Raw genomic sequence first — 15,398 nt, forward strand, 5'->3', positions numbered from 1 at the left:
GAGCAGATCCATGCTGCACAATTAGTTATTATGATTTGGTGTTTAAATTTCAGCATGGAAAATACCTTTGGAATTGTGCCCGAGTAGGCAGTCAAAATTAGACTACCAAGAAAATAATCATTATAACTAGCAATTTAACGGTATTCTGCGCTAAAATAGAACTTATTTTAACGATTCTATCAGTTCTTTTTCTGAATTCTGAGAAACACGGGATGATTATGATGACATTTCTTACAGGTCCCAACGAGACTCGAACTCGTGATCTCCTGCTTACTAGGCAGGCGCTTTGCCATCTAAGCCATAGGACCACAAAACGGCTTCATAGGACAACATTTTCAAAAGTGGTCATGACGTCACAACAGCAGTTTTACAATTGATTACCTTTATTTTAAAGTTCCCAACTGTTACACAGCACAAAGAACAATTTACAAAAATATCAACGAGATTTTCAACGATACTACGATTCCTGGTCTCTTACTAGGAAGAGCAGATCCATGCTGCACAATTAGTTATTATGATTTGGTGTTTAAATTTCAGCATGGAAAATACCTTTGGAATTGTGCCCGAGTAGGCAGTCAAAATTAGACTACCAAGAAAATAATCATTATAACTAGCAATTTAACGGTATTCTGCGCTAAAATAGATCTTATTTTAACGATTCTATCAGTTCTTTCTTTGTGCCCTTTCCCCCCTCCCCTGGTGTTAATGTAGTATTCTGGAGGGGGTCGGGCCCCGGCTCTCTCTTATCATCACTTGCAAGAGTCACTCTCACATCATATCTTGTCACGCTCAGTCTTAATACAATAGAATCAGGACACACATCTATCTTCCCGTGTCATTCAACTCGTCTAAACTAAACATATTTCGGCACGTAAGTAGACACGGCTTACTATTCCGAACATGGTCCTTCGAACCGGAGACATTAATTAAGTTGGACCGGACTTGGTCCCTCGTACTTAATTCTTGTAACCGTCAATTTGTGTGTCCGATTTTAAAGCTTAAAACAAACTAAAACACCATTCGGCAAGAAATTTAATTTGAACCGGGTCCTCTTCGTAAAGGACCCCCTTCTCTCTCTTTCTTACTGTCTAAACTCTAAACTATCCAACAAACTCGAAAGTGAAATTTAGTTAAGTGTATGTACGTGTGGGATTTCAACAAAATCGTCCGACCGCCATCACCATTTTTTCGGCGAAACCGCATGGCGGCCTGGGGCGTCAGATATTCTGAGCCGCCACACACTTACACACACTCAGCTGTAGCTTCTACTTTGTCATTTCTCTTTCTTTAATTTAAAAGTAAACTCATTCATCTAAAATCTTTTCAATTAAACTTTCTTCTGTAACAACTAACTTAAACTTAAACCTTTGTAATCTTAAATTCCCTTTTTTCTTAAATTTAAGATTCTCTTTTTTTTTTCGTGGACTTCGTTAATCATTCTTCACCAAAACTCTTTCTCACTTGAATTCTTGTGCAAATTAAAAATTATTTCCTTCTGTTCGCCCTCCGCAAACTCGCGGAGCTTTCAGTCGGAAGCTCCTTTTTCTTTTCTATTTTCAAGATTTAGCCAGATCAAAGGAGGAAGAGTAGAGGCTCGCCATCATGGCCTGAAGTCCAGAGAAAGAACGAATTCAGTCAGCGATTACAAGATAAGAACACCATTGAGAAGAGGAGACACACCGGAAACAACTTCCCTTCTATCGAACAAAATTCAAATTTCCCTTATTTAAATATCTTGCAACAACTCAAGGAGCTGGCACACCATCTCCAAGAGTAAATTAACAAACACGTCTTAACAAACAATTCTCGTCAAACCCTTGTGTTAAATTGAGTCAATCACCCAAGGAGATAGGCAATCCAGCCGAACTCCGAACAAACTTTCAAAACAATTTTCCTTTCAGTAGCAAACAGGAACTCAGCTTTCCAAAGGTGAACGAGGGTCGAGCCAAAACTTAGCCGACCACCACTCGCCACGCCGTCTACCGGAAGGAAGGAGAACAGAAAACATTCCGCTCTCCAACAACACCGCAAGAGGCGCTGCAGTCAAACTTGAAGCAGCTACTCAAGCAAACAACACCGCAAAAGGCGCTGTAGTCAAACTTGAAGCAGCCACTCAAGCAAACAACACCACAAGAGGCGCTGCAATCAAACTTGAATCAGCCCCTCAAGCAATCAAGACTCAAACACAGGCTTTGCCCATTCATAAATTTATCGAAACAACTTAACATTATCTTTCTTACAACAAAACAAAAAGGAATGACTCCTCCAACTCACGCTTCCCTTCGAAGCATCCACCTAAAACACATCACCAAATGGATCAACAAAATCAACGACTACAAGAACGAGATCATGGATTTGCCAAAATCGTATTCACTGTTGTCAGCAGAATGTATGCTTCTAAATCAATTCTACAAATTTACTAATTATTCACCTGGCGTTTTAGGAGACCTAGCAGTAGCCCACGCCCCAAGAGGAATTCGATCACGAACAAGCCTTTCAAAAGACAATATAAGCTACAGTAGATCACGCACTCAACACTGCGAAGAAAAAGATAGAGGAGTGCGAGGCAAAACAGACAGAAGAAAAGATTAGGTTGCATGGGTCTCTTATCAGAAGTATGCAAGATTACAGAGACCCAATGATGCAGCTAATAATGGCCAATTCAGCAGCCTCAAACTTGGCAACAGGAGCCATCACGATGCCAACAGCAACATCGGTCTTTGCTGCGAATTGCTTCAGCTTTCTTGACGTCCCTCGCTACTCAATCCACAATCCGCAAACCGAAGTAAAAGAAGAGTTCACACGCCTCCTCGTGGATGAACCAGTCGGAATTCATCCACAACCCGACTCCATATCGGATCAAGTGCCTGCGTTCTCTCTCTTGGAAATGCCAGCTATATCGCTGGACGCTTCACAACTTCAACCAAACAATTCACAACTAATCAAATCTTCTTGCACATTTCAAGTTCTAGAAGATCCAGTTTCATCCGTCAAACATCAGCCGCCTGACTTCAATACGGAGAAAATGGCTGCTTTCTCTCCCTCGGAAGGGCCAGCCACATCGCTGGACTCAACTGCCAAACTTCTGCACCCGGGCTCCAAACTGGAATCAGCGGCCTCTCTCTCTCTGTCGGAAGGGCCAGCCACATCGCTGGATTCATCCGCCAATCTTCTGCCGCCGGGCTCCAAGCTGGAATCAGCGGCCTCTCTCTCTCAGTCGGAAGGGCCAGCTTCGTCGCTGGATTCATCCGCCAATTTTCTGCCGCCTGACTCCAAACCGGAGTCAGCGGCTGCTCCTTCTTTCTCGGAAAGGCCAGCTTCACCGCTGGATAAAAGGCAATCCTCTCCGAAAGACCCTCAACACGCTGTCCTCTCTCTCCTGAGACGGTCAGCTTCAGTACCGGGAAGACAGCACGACTCAACAAGAAAGAAGAATAAATCAACACCATCTGTCAAGCGGATCATCTTGAAGACTCAAACCGAACAGAAGAATCCAGATGAAACGGAGCCACCTTCAGAGGAAGCTCCAGAGGCAGACGACGACAAACAACCAGATTTAACATCATCACTGGAGGAATTCCGTACCCAAAATTCCCCAACACGAAAACGCTTGGAGCGAGTCACACCACTCCGTCTCGACAAAGAGTCAGCGAAAGCAGAAAATCTCATCGATCAACTGCTATGCGTTAAACTTTCAATCCAAGTATCAAACGCAAATCTTTCACAACAACTAATCAATGTTTTCGTTCTTGTCACAGAAGTAATATCTAAAAATCTCCAATTCGTCTGGGATCCTGGTGGTAAAGCCACAAATAGAGTCAGCCGACTCTCACTCGGACCCGAATCTGAAACTTCATTCATTGACGCCAACAACGAAACGCAACGACCAACAGGAAGACGAGTTAACGGACAGCAAACGGATCCGGAGCCAGCGGCATAGCTGCTCCTCAGTATTCACATTACCCGAGCCAGCCGTTCTCGCATCTCTTCCAACCAACCAGAAGATGATTCAGCCTACGATCCAGCCATCGATATCGAATCCCATGGAATGGGCTCTAGTGGGGAGTATGTTGGAAATGAAATGGACTTCCAACAGATGGCTGCAACATCCAGCTGAATTACTTAACTCAACTGTATATATTTAAAGGGCCCGACAGGTGGCCCCGTTGTCACCCGCTTGATTGCGCTATTTCTTTGTGCCCTTTCCCCCCTCCCCTGGTGTTAATGTAGTATTCTGGAGGGGGTCGGGCCCCGGCTCTCTCTTATCATCACTTGCAAGAGTCACTCTCACATCATATCTTGTCACGCTCAGTCTTAATACAATAGAATCAGGACACACATCTATCTTCCCGTGTCATTCAACTCGTCTAAACTAAACATATTTCGGTACGTAAGTAGACACGGCTTACTATTCCGAACATGACCAATGTCCCCTTCATGGAATGCATCGGGTCAGTAATGCACCTCACACATCTAACGCGGCCCGAACATTGCATACGCAGTTGGACAAGTATCCAGATATTCGCAAAACCCCGGCAAGGAGCATTGGAAGGCTTTGAAACGTATTCTAGCCTATATAAAAAAACAATCAACTTTGGTCTTCTCTTTGGTGGTGGAAGAAGCGAAATATGTGGCTATTGTGATTCAGACTACGCCGGAGATCTGGAAAGTAGAAAATCCACGTCAGGAGCCGTCTTCACTCTGCAAAATGGTGCCGTGTCATGGTTCAGTCAGCGCCAGACATGCGTAGCCCTCTCCACAACAGAGGCCGAGTTATTTCAGCAGCGGAAGGTACAAAAGAAGGGATATGGCTAAAACGCCTCCATCTCGAACTGGGAGCCACTGAATCGGCAACACCTCTTCGATGTGATAATCAAGGCGCTATTGGCACGGATCCATGACCATGTATTTCATCAGCGCACGAAGCACATGGAACTACTTTTCCTGAATCCACGCATTTTTCCAATTTTGTGAATGTCAGGTGATGTCGTGGTATGTCTGCGGAATCTTCTGATTCATCAACCTTGATAATGAAAAGACAATTGTTATTAAAAATCTGGTAAAAAAAATAAGATAAGAACCAATATACCAATGAAAGTTTGTTGAGTTTGTTTTGGGATGCATTGGCTACCCATGAATAGCATTGTTGAGTTGCCATGTTAATTCCCACACTGTCCAGGGTTACAACTTTCCCAACCTGAGATATAAAGCAGATTATGACTTTAGATGTCCAACATTAACACAACTGATCACAACAGACTGAGACAATATAACCAACCAACTTCCAACAATACATCATACAAACAGACTGAGTCAATATGACCATCCATCAACATCCAACGATACATCATACAATTGCTATAAACTAACCTTAAGTTTGTTTTAGTATAGATCACACAGTGTTGATCCCCATCCTACTATGCGGATAAATGAGGTTGAATCCAAGATAACTGCTGAAAACATAACTCCATGAGCTGTTTGGATTTGTTGTGTTCTTGAAATCACACGAGGCTTAATTTTGGCACTATAGAAAAAGAAAACATTACTAAAGTATTTTATAAGCACATTTGATATTCAATAGACTATTAAAACACTTACTTTTGGAGTCCAACAGTCAGGTCGGCGATCTTGACGAATTCAGTTAGAAGTATTTTTTTTTGTGAATCAATTCCGGCTCTTTCTCGATGCAAACTCAGTTTAGATTTTTTGGGGGGTGAAGGAGTTCCTGGTGTAGCCATGGTTTCTTCGAGTTCGCCTGCAAATTGATAATGACGTTTAAAAAATTTCTAGTCATGAAGTAAACTTAAACTGAACGTCATGTGAATAATACTTTTCGCAGGCCTATTCTCAAAATTACATGGCCATTAACTAAGCACTATACTAGCATGTTCATGTAAGTTCATTACATTTCTGTAAACCTACTAGCATGGTGCTACTAGTACTAGGCCTACTTCTGCAAATTTTTTATTTTTAATTTACGTCATATTATTGTTGTATTATTATTAATTATTTAAAAGTCATAGCCACATACTCTTGATTTTATTATTTTTTTTTATTGAATTTTGCTCTTTACAAGATTACATCACCTCATCGCACTAGGCCTGTTACATTTCGTTCACCGAGATGTCGTTAGGTTACATTTTCACCAAGAGAGGAATGAAAAATTGAAAACGATGACATCTATGATCTATCATCTGTGTGACATCAGTAAAGTAAATAGTAGTTCTCAGCAGGGGAAGGGGGGGGGGGGTACTCGGAGGGCATCAGTTGGACTCGGATCTTTTTCTCTTAAGTGAATAATTTTTTTTTGCGAAATTGGTTTGGTGTCTCAGTATCTTTCACTTTTTCCCCGTCCATATTCCGTCTGTGTTAAAACCTTGAAACCAATTTGTTAGAGCAAGTGGCGGCTTTAAATCAAACAAGTAATTTAAATTTGGTTCTCATGGCTCAAGCGGTAGGAGTCAAAGATATCTGCTTTGTTTCACTCTTGATAAAGCTACGTACAGTCCATGAAATTCTATCTGAGGAGAAAATGGACGTTTGTTTAAATCAAGGATAAGTCTTTCGCAAGTTTGACCCTGCATCTTGTGAATTGTTACAGCGAATCCGAATTCTACAGCGTGTGGCTTTATTTTTAATATCACCGGTTGTCCTCGAAAGGGAAAATAAACTTTCTTTTCTTCAGATTTTTTTCTTAGGAGGACAGGTATGACAACTTTGTTTAGGATAATAGATTTTTTTCTAAATTGAAGTGGATCAGCACCTGGTACCTCGACATGAATGTATATAGGGGGTATTGCAGCTTTATGTCACTTCCCGTATTTGTAGTTATCAGTTCAATAATTCGCTGCATATCTTCTGATGGGTCCAGAGTTAGAGATTGGTATTTGATTTGAGTTCCATTTGAAAGGCCAAGTGCGGGATTGATGTTTTCCGTCAGATACCCTGGGGAACCAGCTACGAAACAGCCTGTGAATGCTTTAAAATGGTTGTAAATGTATCGTTGTGCAGGTGTTCGTACACTTTGAACCAACTGTCCCCTCAGTGGTATTTTCCAAACGAATCGAGGACAACAGTGATACTTTGCCCAGTTTGATGATTGAAAATTGTTGATAACTAGACGTTATTTGTTAGTTGTGACAACAATAGGCGCCCATAGCCATTGATTATCTTCTTTAATATCATCAAATGTTAGAAATTTCAATTTTTCGATTTGCGCAGCATTAATTCTTGGTTTACCAGGTCGAGGAATCCGCATTTGGTTGAGCATATCTGTGTGATTGACGTCAAGAGCTGCTCTGATTTGTTGTAGAAGCTCAAATTTCTTAAATTTGCTGAAGAGAACTGTCCCTCTTGTCCTCGGTCCGGAAGATTCTTCCAATTCAATTTCTTCAGAAAACATTTTATTGCAGGCTTCGAACAGCGTGTAGCTTGTTCCAACTGGAGGCAATTGAAAAAAATCTCCCATCAACAAAACATAAATTCCTCCAAAGGGGCACTCCGGTTTTCCCATTAGTTGATGTAACCTATTGTCGATTTGACCCAGCACCTCGGGGAGATGTAAGATATTTCATCAATAATTATCAAAATCAATTTTTCTGATTGGAACCGCAAATGCAAGCCATTTATCAAATCAGCGGACAAGTCCGTCAAGAAAAGATCCCGTTTTGTATCGGTTATTGAAAACCCAAATTGGTTGTGAACGGCGCGTCCTCCGGGAAGGTTGCTTGCTGCTATTCCTGTAGGAGCCATACAAGCCACGTAATAGCCCATATCTCTTGCTTTTTTTATGAATACAACTTATCAGATATGATTTACCAGTACCAGGTCCTCCATGTACAAGTAACTGGATGGTTTCCGGCTCTGGTGATCTTTGCTCATCGGAATCTCTTTTCGCCTAAGTTTTTTAAATGATACAATGGCAAATGCACTTTTAATAACTGCTTACTCGCAACATATAAATTGTTATTGTTAAAGGGCTATTGGGTTAGTCTATTCAAATTGCAACTCATGTGGAGCCTTGTTTAACTTCTGTTCTGTTGAACTATTCAAGACATGGGAAAGAAATAAACAAGGGTCCAAGATATTGCTTGGACTATTATAGGACCCTTGTAAAATAAACAAAGGTGTTTTTTAATTAATGGTTTCCCATACACACATTGATTGGAAGATATTTCTTGTTTTTTTTTCTCTTAATTTTAGTGTAGTTCTTTTTTTTAAATCTTTTTTTGTGGTTCAGACCCTTTTCTTTTGTTGATCCTACCTGGAAGTATCTTGTGCATTGCTCTAGGACTGCCATTTGGTTATTATTTAACATACTGAGATCCACATCTGGTTGATTCGCATCATTTCGTTCTTGATTGCCTTTAAAAAGATTGTCTGTGTCTTCAGTAGCATCGACTGGATCATCTTCATGGTATTTAGGGCTTAGTCTGGTGATGACTTCAGTGATTTCAGGTTCCAATTCCGGCTGTGAATGCACCATTTAGTTGGCTTCATCCAAGGGAAGTGGTGTCAAGACTTCTGGATTTTCAGCGCTTCCAATGATGCTTGTTAAAGCAGTCAAAGTTGCTACAAGGTACTGATCTTCTTTGGAATACGGCTTTCTCATTTGTTCCCCTGTTGCGGCTTCTGCTCGAAGAACATCGATAGTGAGTTGTGCTAATGCAGCTGAATCTTCATCATTTTCTTCGTTTTTTTCATATTCCGTTCTTTCCCTTGTTTCTAATGGCAATGATGTGCCATCTCCAACACCCCATACTGTCGCGTCTCTTCTACCAAACATTTGGACAGCTGCCCGATCGTTGCCACTAGTGCGAAAACCTTGTCCCGTGTTTATTATCCATCGCATCCTTACAACATCAAGGAAGGATGGGCCAGATCCGTCACTTCCATCCTCCAGCTTCCTTATGAATTCGCCAAAACTTCTCCACGTTAATGATCCTGGAAGACTGCCTTGTAAACCTACGAAATTCCATGGTCGAAAAAGAACGAGGAAATATCGCGCAAATGTCTTTACTTGTTTTTTCCATGCGTTTGTTAATGTAGCTGGTTTTGCTGGAGGAGGTTTTGGAACGTAAGGAAAAATTGGTATCTTTGTCTTCGATTGTAGACGCATTTGGTGTGTTTCGTACAGCGGATGTGTTTTTGCGAAAAGATAGAAACCGTTAGATGGTCTTTCGCGTTGGTTTTGCTATTGTTTTTCGAATAAAAGAAAGAAAATTTAGAAATTCTGCGTTTTACATAGAAATATGATGTAGTTTCTTACCACTTGATTGTATTGAACTGATTCAAATTCTTCTTGTTCATCTATCACAGTTGAAGATGTTAAGGATTCATCGCTGGTTGAATTGACAAGATTATTCTCCTTTTTTCTTTGAACGACAACTACAATTGCAGCGAATTTATATAATCTATATTCCTTAAACGCCACCCCATGATGGGAGTAATGGATATGTCGTGGAACAGCAATTTTTCCCGTGGCACTAGAAATATTTGAGCGGTTGAGTGGATATCGAGGCTTTCTGGTGGATCGTCATCATCTTCTATGTTCAACACTTGTGGGTCAACGTCTTCATCGTAAAGATCACGGTCTACCAGGAGAGGTACCCAAACGCCATGGCAGCAGAATAATCAAGGGACTCAGAATCTTCCCTAATTTGCCGCTTGGATCGCGGGCGTAGCTTGGTCAGACCTCTTCAATGCTGCCATTGCCGCCAATTGCCGCTGGCGGCTTGGGGTGGGATTCCACGAATATATCGAGGGAGGGGGGAGAGGTTGAGTGTGCAACACACAACAGCTGGTGGCCAAGCCACGCCCGCGATCCAAGCGGCATTTTGAGGAAGCTTCTAAGTCCTTTGATTATTCTGGCTGACGAAAGGGATAGGACGTTTGGGTACCTCTCATGTAGACCGTGGTAAAGATCTTGTTGATGAGTATTTCTAGGGAAAAAATCATCTTCCAAATCATCTTCCTCAAATTAATAGCCAGGTAGAGAGGAGAAGTCCTCATCCTCATATCCCTCTATCAATTTCTGATACTTTGGGTGTTCAACGGCATATTTTATTGCTTCGACAACAAATACCTTAAAAATGAAATATTAGATAGATCAAAGTCAATATTTTGGTAACTATTTTCAAGGTAACGTCAGGTAACATATCTATATATACCTTAAAAAATGTGCACGAAGAAAATTCTCCCGGGCCTCCCAATATGGCCAACGCAGCAAAAGCAGATGATATTTCAATTGTACTGCTAATTTTGTTAGTTACTCGATTCAAGATATGCATGGCCGTCCTTTTTTCGGTCCCGGTGTCTTCAGCTACAGATGGATAGTTTTCCACAGTGCGGCGTGCTTGTTGTATTAAACTTATGCTGGGAGTTATTTCCGTCGTAGGCTTTGTAACGTATTTTAGCAAGTAACATAGCGTGCGTTAAGCCTGCTCGACACTCCCCAGAACACCAGCATTGGTATTACATCCAAGCATACCCGTGATTACTTCGTTGAACTCGACGATAAGGCCATTACGTTTAGGTAATACCTTGTTCATGATGTCTTGGTTTTCTTGACTCAAATTTGCATATTGTTCCAGCAGATGCACAGGTAATCTTAAAACATCTCTTGGATCCATGTCTGTGTTGGACAGTTCAATTGGGGTATTAGACTTCGCTTGTATTCCCACATAATGATTCTTTTATCTCGCAAAGGAATTGGTTATCTTGAAATGTTTCTCATAGAGAGAGAATCAATATGCTGTGCTGTTAATCCAGGTAGAATTCTGTATGTACGAACACCTTTGCCATCTTGAAAGGGTTCGATTTGGCAGCTGGACGTTTCGGACACTATGGGCTGTGGGCGACGCATCCGACAACTTTTTTTCCCTTGTTTTCCTGCCTTGCACGTTTGGGAATGGCCATGAATATTGCAACCAATCACAGTCTTCTGAACATCTTCGTAAAATTCGTCTGGTTGTCTGATAGGGTGACGAGTTGTTAGTGCAGGTCTTGGAGGTACAATGCCTTCAGCTTTATGCAGAAGATGCTCGACGTGAATTTCAGCTTCCACTTCACATTTAACGATGCTGTCTAAAGCTTTTGCAACGGCAGTTGATAGCGCTTCGTAAGATGCCACACATTGTAAGAGATGAGCTGGTATTCCGCCCCAATATACAACATGCAAATGCAAAGATCCTCTCGCTTGTTCCTCAACGTATCCAAAGGAAGCGACCGGCACGCCAAAAACTCCTGGCCGTCTATTTGGCAGCGGCTCCGTTCTTTTTGTGGAGTGATCAGTCGGTGTAGCAAGCAAAATGGCAAATACAGCTTAAGAAGTCGAAAAATTTCCGCTGCAGCCAGAGATCCTTTAGCTAAAAGAACTCTTAGATGATGTGGAGATATTTTGATTCCGTGAAATTTTTTTTATCACTAATTGCTTCAGCGAAACCGTCGCCATCGGCTGGAAAAGAATCATTTCCTGTTTGTGATAGAGTCAATCGTAGGTTAAGAACACCATTAATGTCATCGGGAGTGTAAGTTAGAAAAACGCTGGGCAGTCCATGCATGTAGCACATCGCGATTAAATTCTAAATAGATGCTCCTCGGTGCGCATTGGTGAACGGGATCCTAGAAGTGTATGATTTAATATGTGGACTGATCTTTTCAAGCAGTTTAATGGATGATTTTGCTTTGGGATTGTGAGCTGCTTCTTCAAGTTCAGTCAGAAAATTGGGGTCGCTCATCCACTGCGTAAACATTTAAAATGAAACCGGGTTACATTTAACCCTGGCAGCAATAACTCGAGTAGCCGCGTGCCGTTGAAATTGGTCGAAAAGTAAGAAAATGAGACGTTCACAATCCGCAAACCGCCCTGAGAATTGAAACATTATGTGCCTAATGCGTTTTTCTTTTACTGATCCAGATTTTTCAAGTCCGCGTCCAAGCAGAAAAAGAAAAGGAAATGATGCATACAATAGCATGTCATTGGACTCAAATTCATTAAACGTTTTTTTCTCTCTTTCGACATGTATCTATAATAAATAAATCAATAAAAAAATATTTAGTTCATTATAATTCTTATTGGAAAATATTAAGGATAGGATAGCCTTTATTTGTTTGGTAAATAAGGAAATATTATTAACCCATAAAAGTCCTTCCGAATGAAATATAAACCTTTAGTTTGCTCTGGAAGTTCAGTTGCTTCCGTCAAATTTGCTTGCCCTTCAAATGTAGATAGTAATCCACGGATAGCTGTACGAACTGAATCACTCTTGTCAACTGTGAGTGGTATACTCCTCGTGAGGAAAGAGGAAGGCAGAGTCTGATCTAAAGATGAATCACAAATATGATTAACTTCTTCAGCTGGAACATATGTTGTCCCTTCCGGAGTGAGTATACGATCTATTCTTATATCAGTTTCGTTGTCAACGAGTGTAACATTTTTCAACAAATCCGACGAAATTAAATTCAAGGCATCGTGCATGGCATTTGTTTCCACTACGTTAACATTTCGATACAATGGATTCAAGTGTTTCAGTGCATGTAGCCATTGATAAACCACTTCAACTCTGACACGAAGTTCTCTTACATCTGAGAAACGACTCTGGACGAGTGCTTCGAATTGAAGACGTGTTCCGACGAATACAACTGAGATGAATTCTGAAAGATTTTTGATTCTAGGATAATCTTCCATCTCTTCTGAATTCATTCTCTGTAATTCCGTTAACTTTGTGGGACCATCAGGTTGTGGGAATGTAATAACGTGTCCTCTCTTTGCTGATTGGCGTTCTGATAGTTTATTTCCAATAAGCTTGACGATGGAAACGTACAGCCGGCTTTGCGCGAGGAGTAGTTCTTCGATAAGAGTTAATGTTGGAAGGCCGATACGTTCTGGATTACCAAAATCTATCCCTGACGCAATAGAATAATTGGGAACAATTGGTGTGGGACGACAAATTTGTTGGTAACACGATCCACATAACGTGGCAAAATTGTTTTTCACCAGTTCAGGGTGAAGATGGTAATATTTGCCATGAACCTAAAAACAGAAAGACAATTACTATTTTTATACAAACCTTATTCATTATATTTACTTTTACTTCCTGGTAGAACACCTTTTATTTAAATTTACACCGCTATTATACTTCAGAATTGACACTATGACTCCACAGCTTGCACAACCTTGCAGCTCGCAGTTCTTGTCAAACGCCGCCTGGAACTGGTCAACAATAACGCCGAGGTCGCTTTGCTTCAGGTTGGATTCAATTTCCTATTTTAGGCAATGGACGGTCTGTTCTTCGACTTCAGCAGATGTATGAGAATGAAGCAGGTTTACTTTTGCAAATCGACTTTGGCCTGAATTTACTGCCATAATAAGAAGTGCAATACTGGGATCTCGTTCAAAATGCTTGAGCTGTTGAAAAAATTGAGTTCCTTTTGAATATAAAGTAAAAGAATTTAAAAGAATTGGCCTGGATGCATTTTGATTAAACTTCAAAGATGGAACAGATGAATCCGCATAATGTAGGACCTCGACTTCGAACATGTCAGGAATCTAAATACAACATTTGAAATTATTCCCAATGTTCTTGAACTTAAAATACCTCAACTTCAACATCGACAAATCCATCAGGTGTAGGACTATCGTCAATTGGTTGATCCACAATATCTGTCGTTTCGGAAGAACCTTCCTAAATGGAGAGGAATACCAATTGCTGGTGAAAAACAATGTAATCAAAAGTTCTTGAATATCACTATGGTTGGGCAGAAAAAAACAGTTGGCTACCTTTCCATGTTAAGATTACTTTTTTTCTATTAAACTAATTACCTGAATCTGTAGTGCGGAAGAATTTTGTTTAGCAATTCTGAGATGATTATCCATAATGTTATTCTGTTCGCAATTTGTAGCTTTAAGCTGCTGACGTTTTTTACTCCGCCTTTTATCCTTTGGACTTGAAAAACACTCTTTTGATTTTGGTGGCATCTTTTAGCAAAATTCCAAGTAAATCAACCTGTTTGACAGACAGCACGGAACGAATACTTCCGGGGCAAGTCAAGATATAACAATACTCAAGTCCATAAATATCTACCCCCTATACCCCCTTCCCCCCCCCCCCCCCCCGAAAAAAAGGCGCGAAAAAAGAGATTCTTACCGCTACAGAATTGTTTTTGTGCTAACTATTATGCAATCGGAAAAGCGAGTATACGAAGAGTTAAAACGTTGGTTAGAAAATGAAAAAATTTACAATGATTACAACAATGCCAAGTCAACTCTCAAAGATTTTACAACATCAATGATTGCATTTGAAAAATATTACACATACGACTATTCAGTTAAAATCAAATGTTAAATAAATTTTCCATTTTTCCAACAGATGCAATCAACGTAGATATAAAATCACTGGTATGCCTGAGCTTATGTGCTCATCTTCTACTGTCCTTAACTTTCTTTCTGAAACAGACATGTGCACATCCAAATTTAGGTGAGGACGATACCTATTCATGTCTAACTTCTAATCATTAGCCTTACAGTCAAAATAAAATTTCTCGTTAGGGCATTACAAATATGGTAAATTATTTCATTGCTTACCATACATGATGACAACTCATCATATGGTATTGATATCAGTGAGTGACTCACAGAAATGGTTTAGTGCACTACATGAAAATCAAGCAAACCCATTTTATGGTCATTTTCCTGGGCGTCACAACAAAATTAGTTAGGCAAACAAAATATGTAAGAAAACTCAAAATAACAAATGATATTGCGTTGATTTACCCTTCATGAAGCATTTAGCTATGCGAAACAATTACAATGACAATCATGAATAAGGTAATCCATGGTATAGTCATTTGTCTAAGAATTGAAACAAGAATGTTGAAATTATGCGTTACTTTAATAATTACAAATTGCAAGCTAACCATGTCAACATGAAGACGACGTTCGGTAACTGGTAAATCAGAAAAGAAAAACAAAACAAACAGACAATCGAATTGATGTTATGGTTGTCCTAAGTCACAAAAAGCTAATGACTAATTCCGCATAAAATCAAATATGCCAAAAATTTAGTATTGCCAAATGAATCGAAACTTACCTATCCGCTGAGATAAATTACTGTAAGTTTACACAAAAAAATTGAAGCAAATCGATGCAGTAGTTTAGATTTCTATAAATTTATTCTGATTCTGAAATCTGAATAAAGGTTCTGGAAGTGTGGCCCAGAACAGCTTACACTCCCCCCCCCCCCCCCCCCCCATTAACACACACACACCCTCAGGGATAATCATTAGAACTAGCAATTTAACGGTATTCTGCGCTAAAATATTACTTATTTTAACGATTCTATCAGTTCTTATTCTGATTTCAAAGAGACACGGGATGTGTTTATGATGACATTTCTTAC

At 40.3% G+C, this 15,398-nt stretch overlaps 1 non-coding gene across 1 annotated transcript; it reads right to left on the reverse strand.

Moving 5' to 3' along the window:
• Nucleotides 1-235: 235 nt before the first annotated feature.
• Trnat-agu lies at nucleotides 236-308 on the reverse strand. Its single transcript has one exon. It is a non-coding gene; the product is annotated as a tRNA-Thr (tRNA).
• Nucleotides 309-15,398: the final 15,090 nt, after the last annotated feature.

The sequence above is a fragment of the Daphnia pulex genome, chromosome 3, assembly GCF_021134715.1.
Source record: "Daphnia pulex isolate KAP4 chromosome 3, ASM2113471v1".
NCBI classification, from domain to species: domain Eukaryota; kingdom Metazoa; phylum Arthropoda; class Branchiopoda; order Diplostraca; family Daphniidae; genus Daphnia; species Daphnia pulex.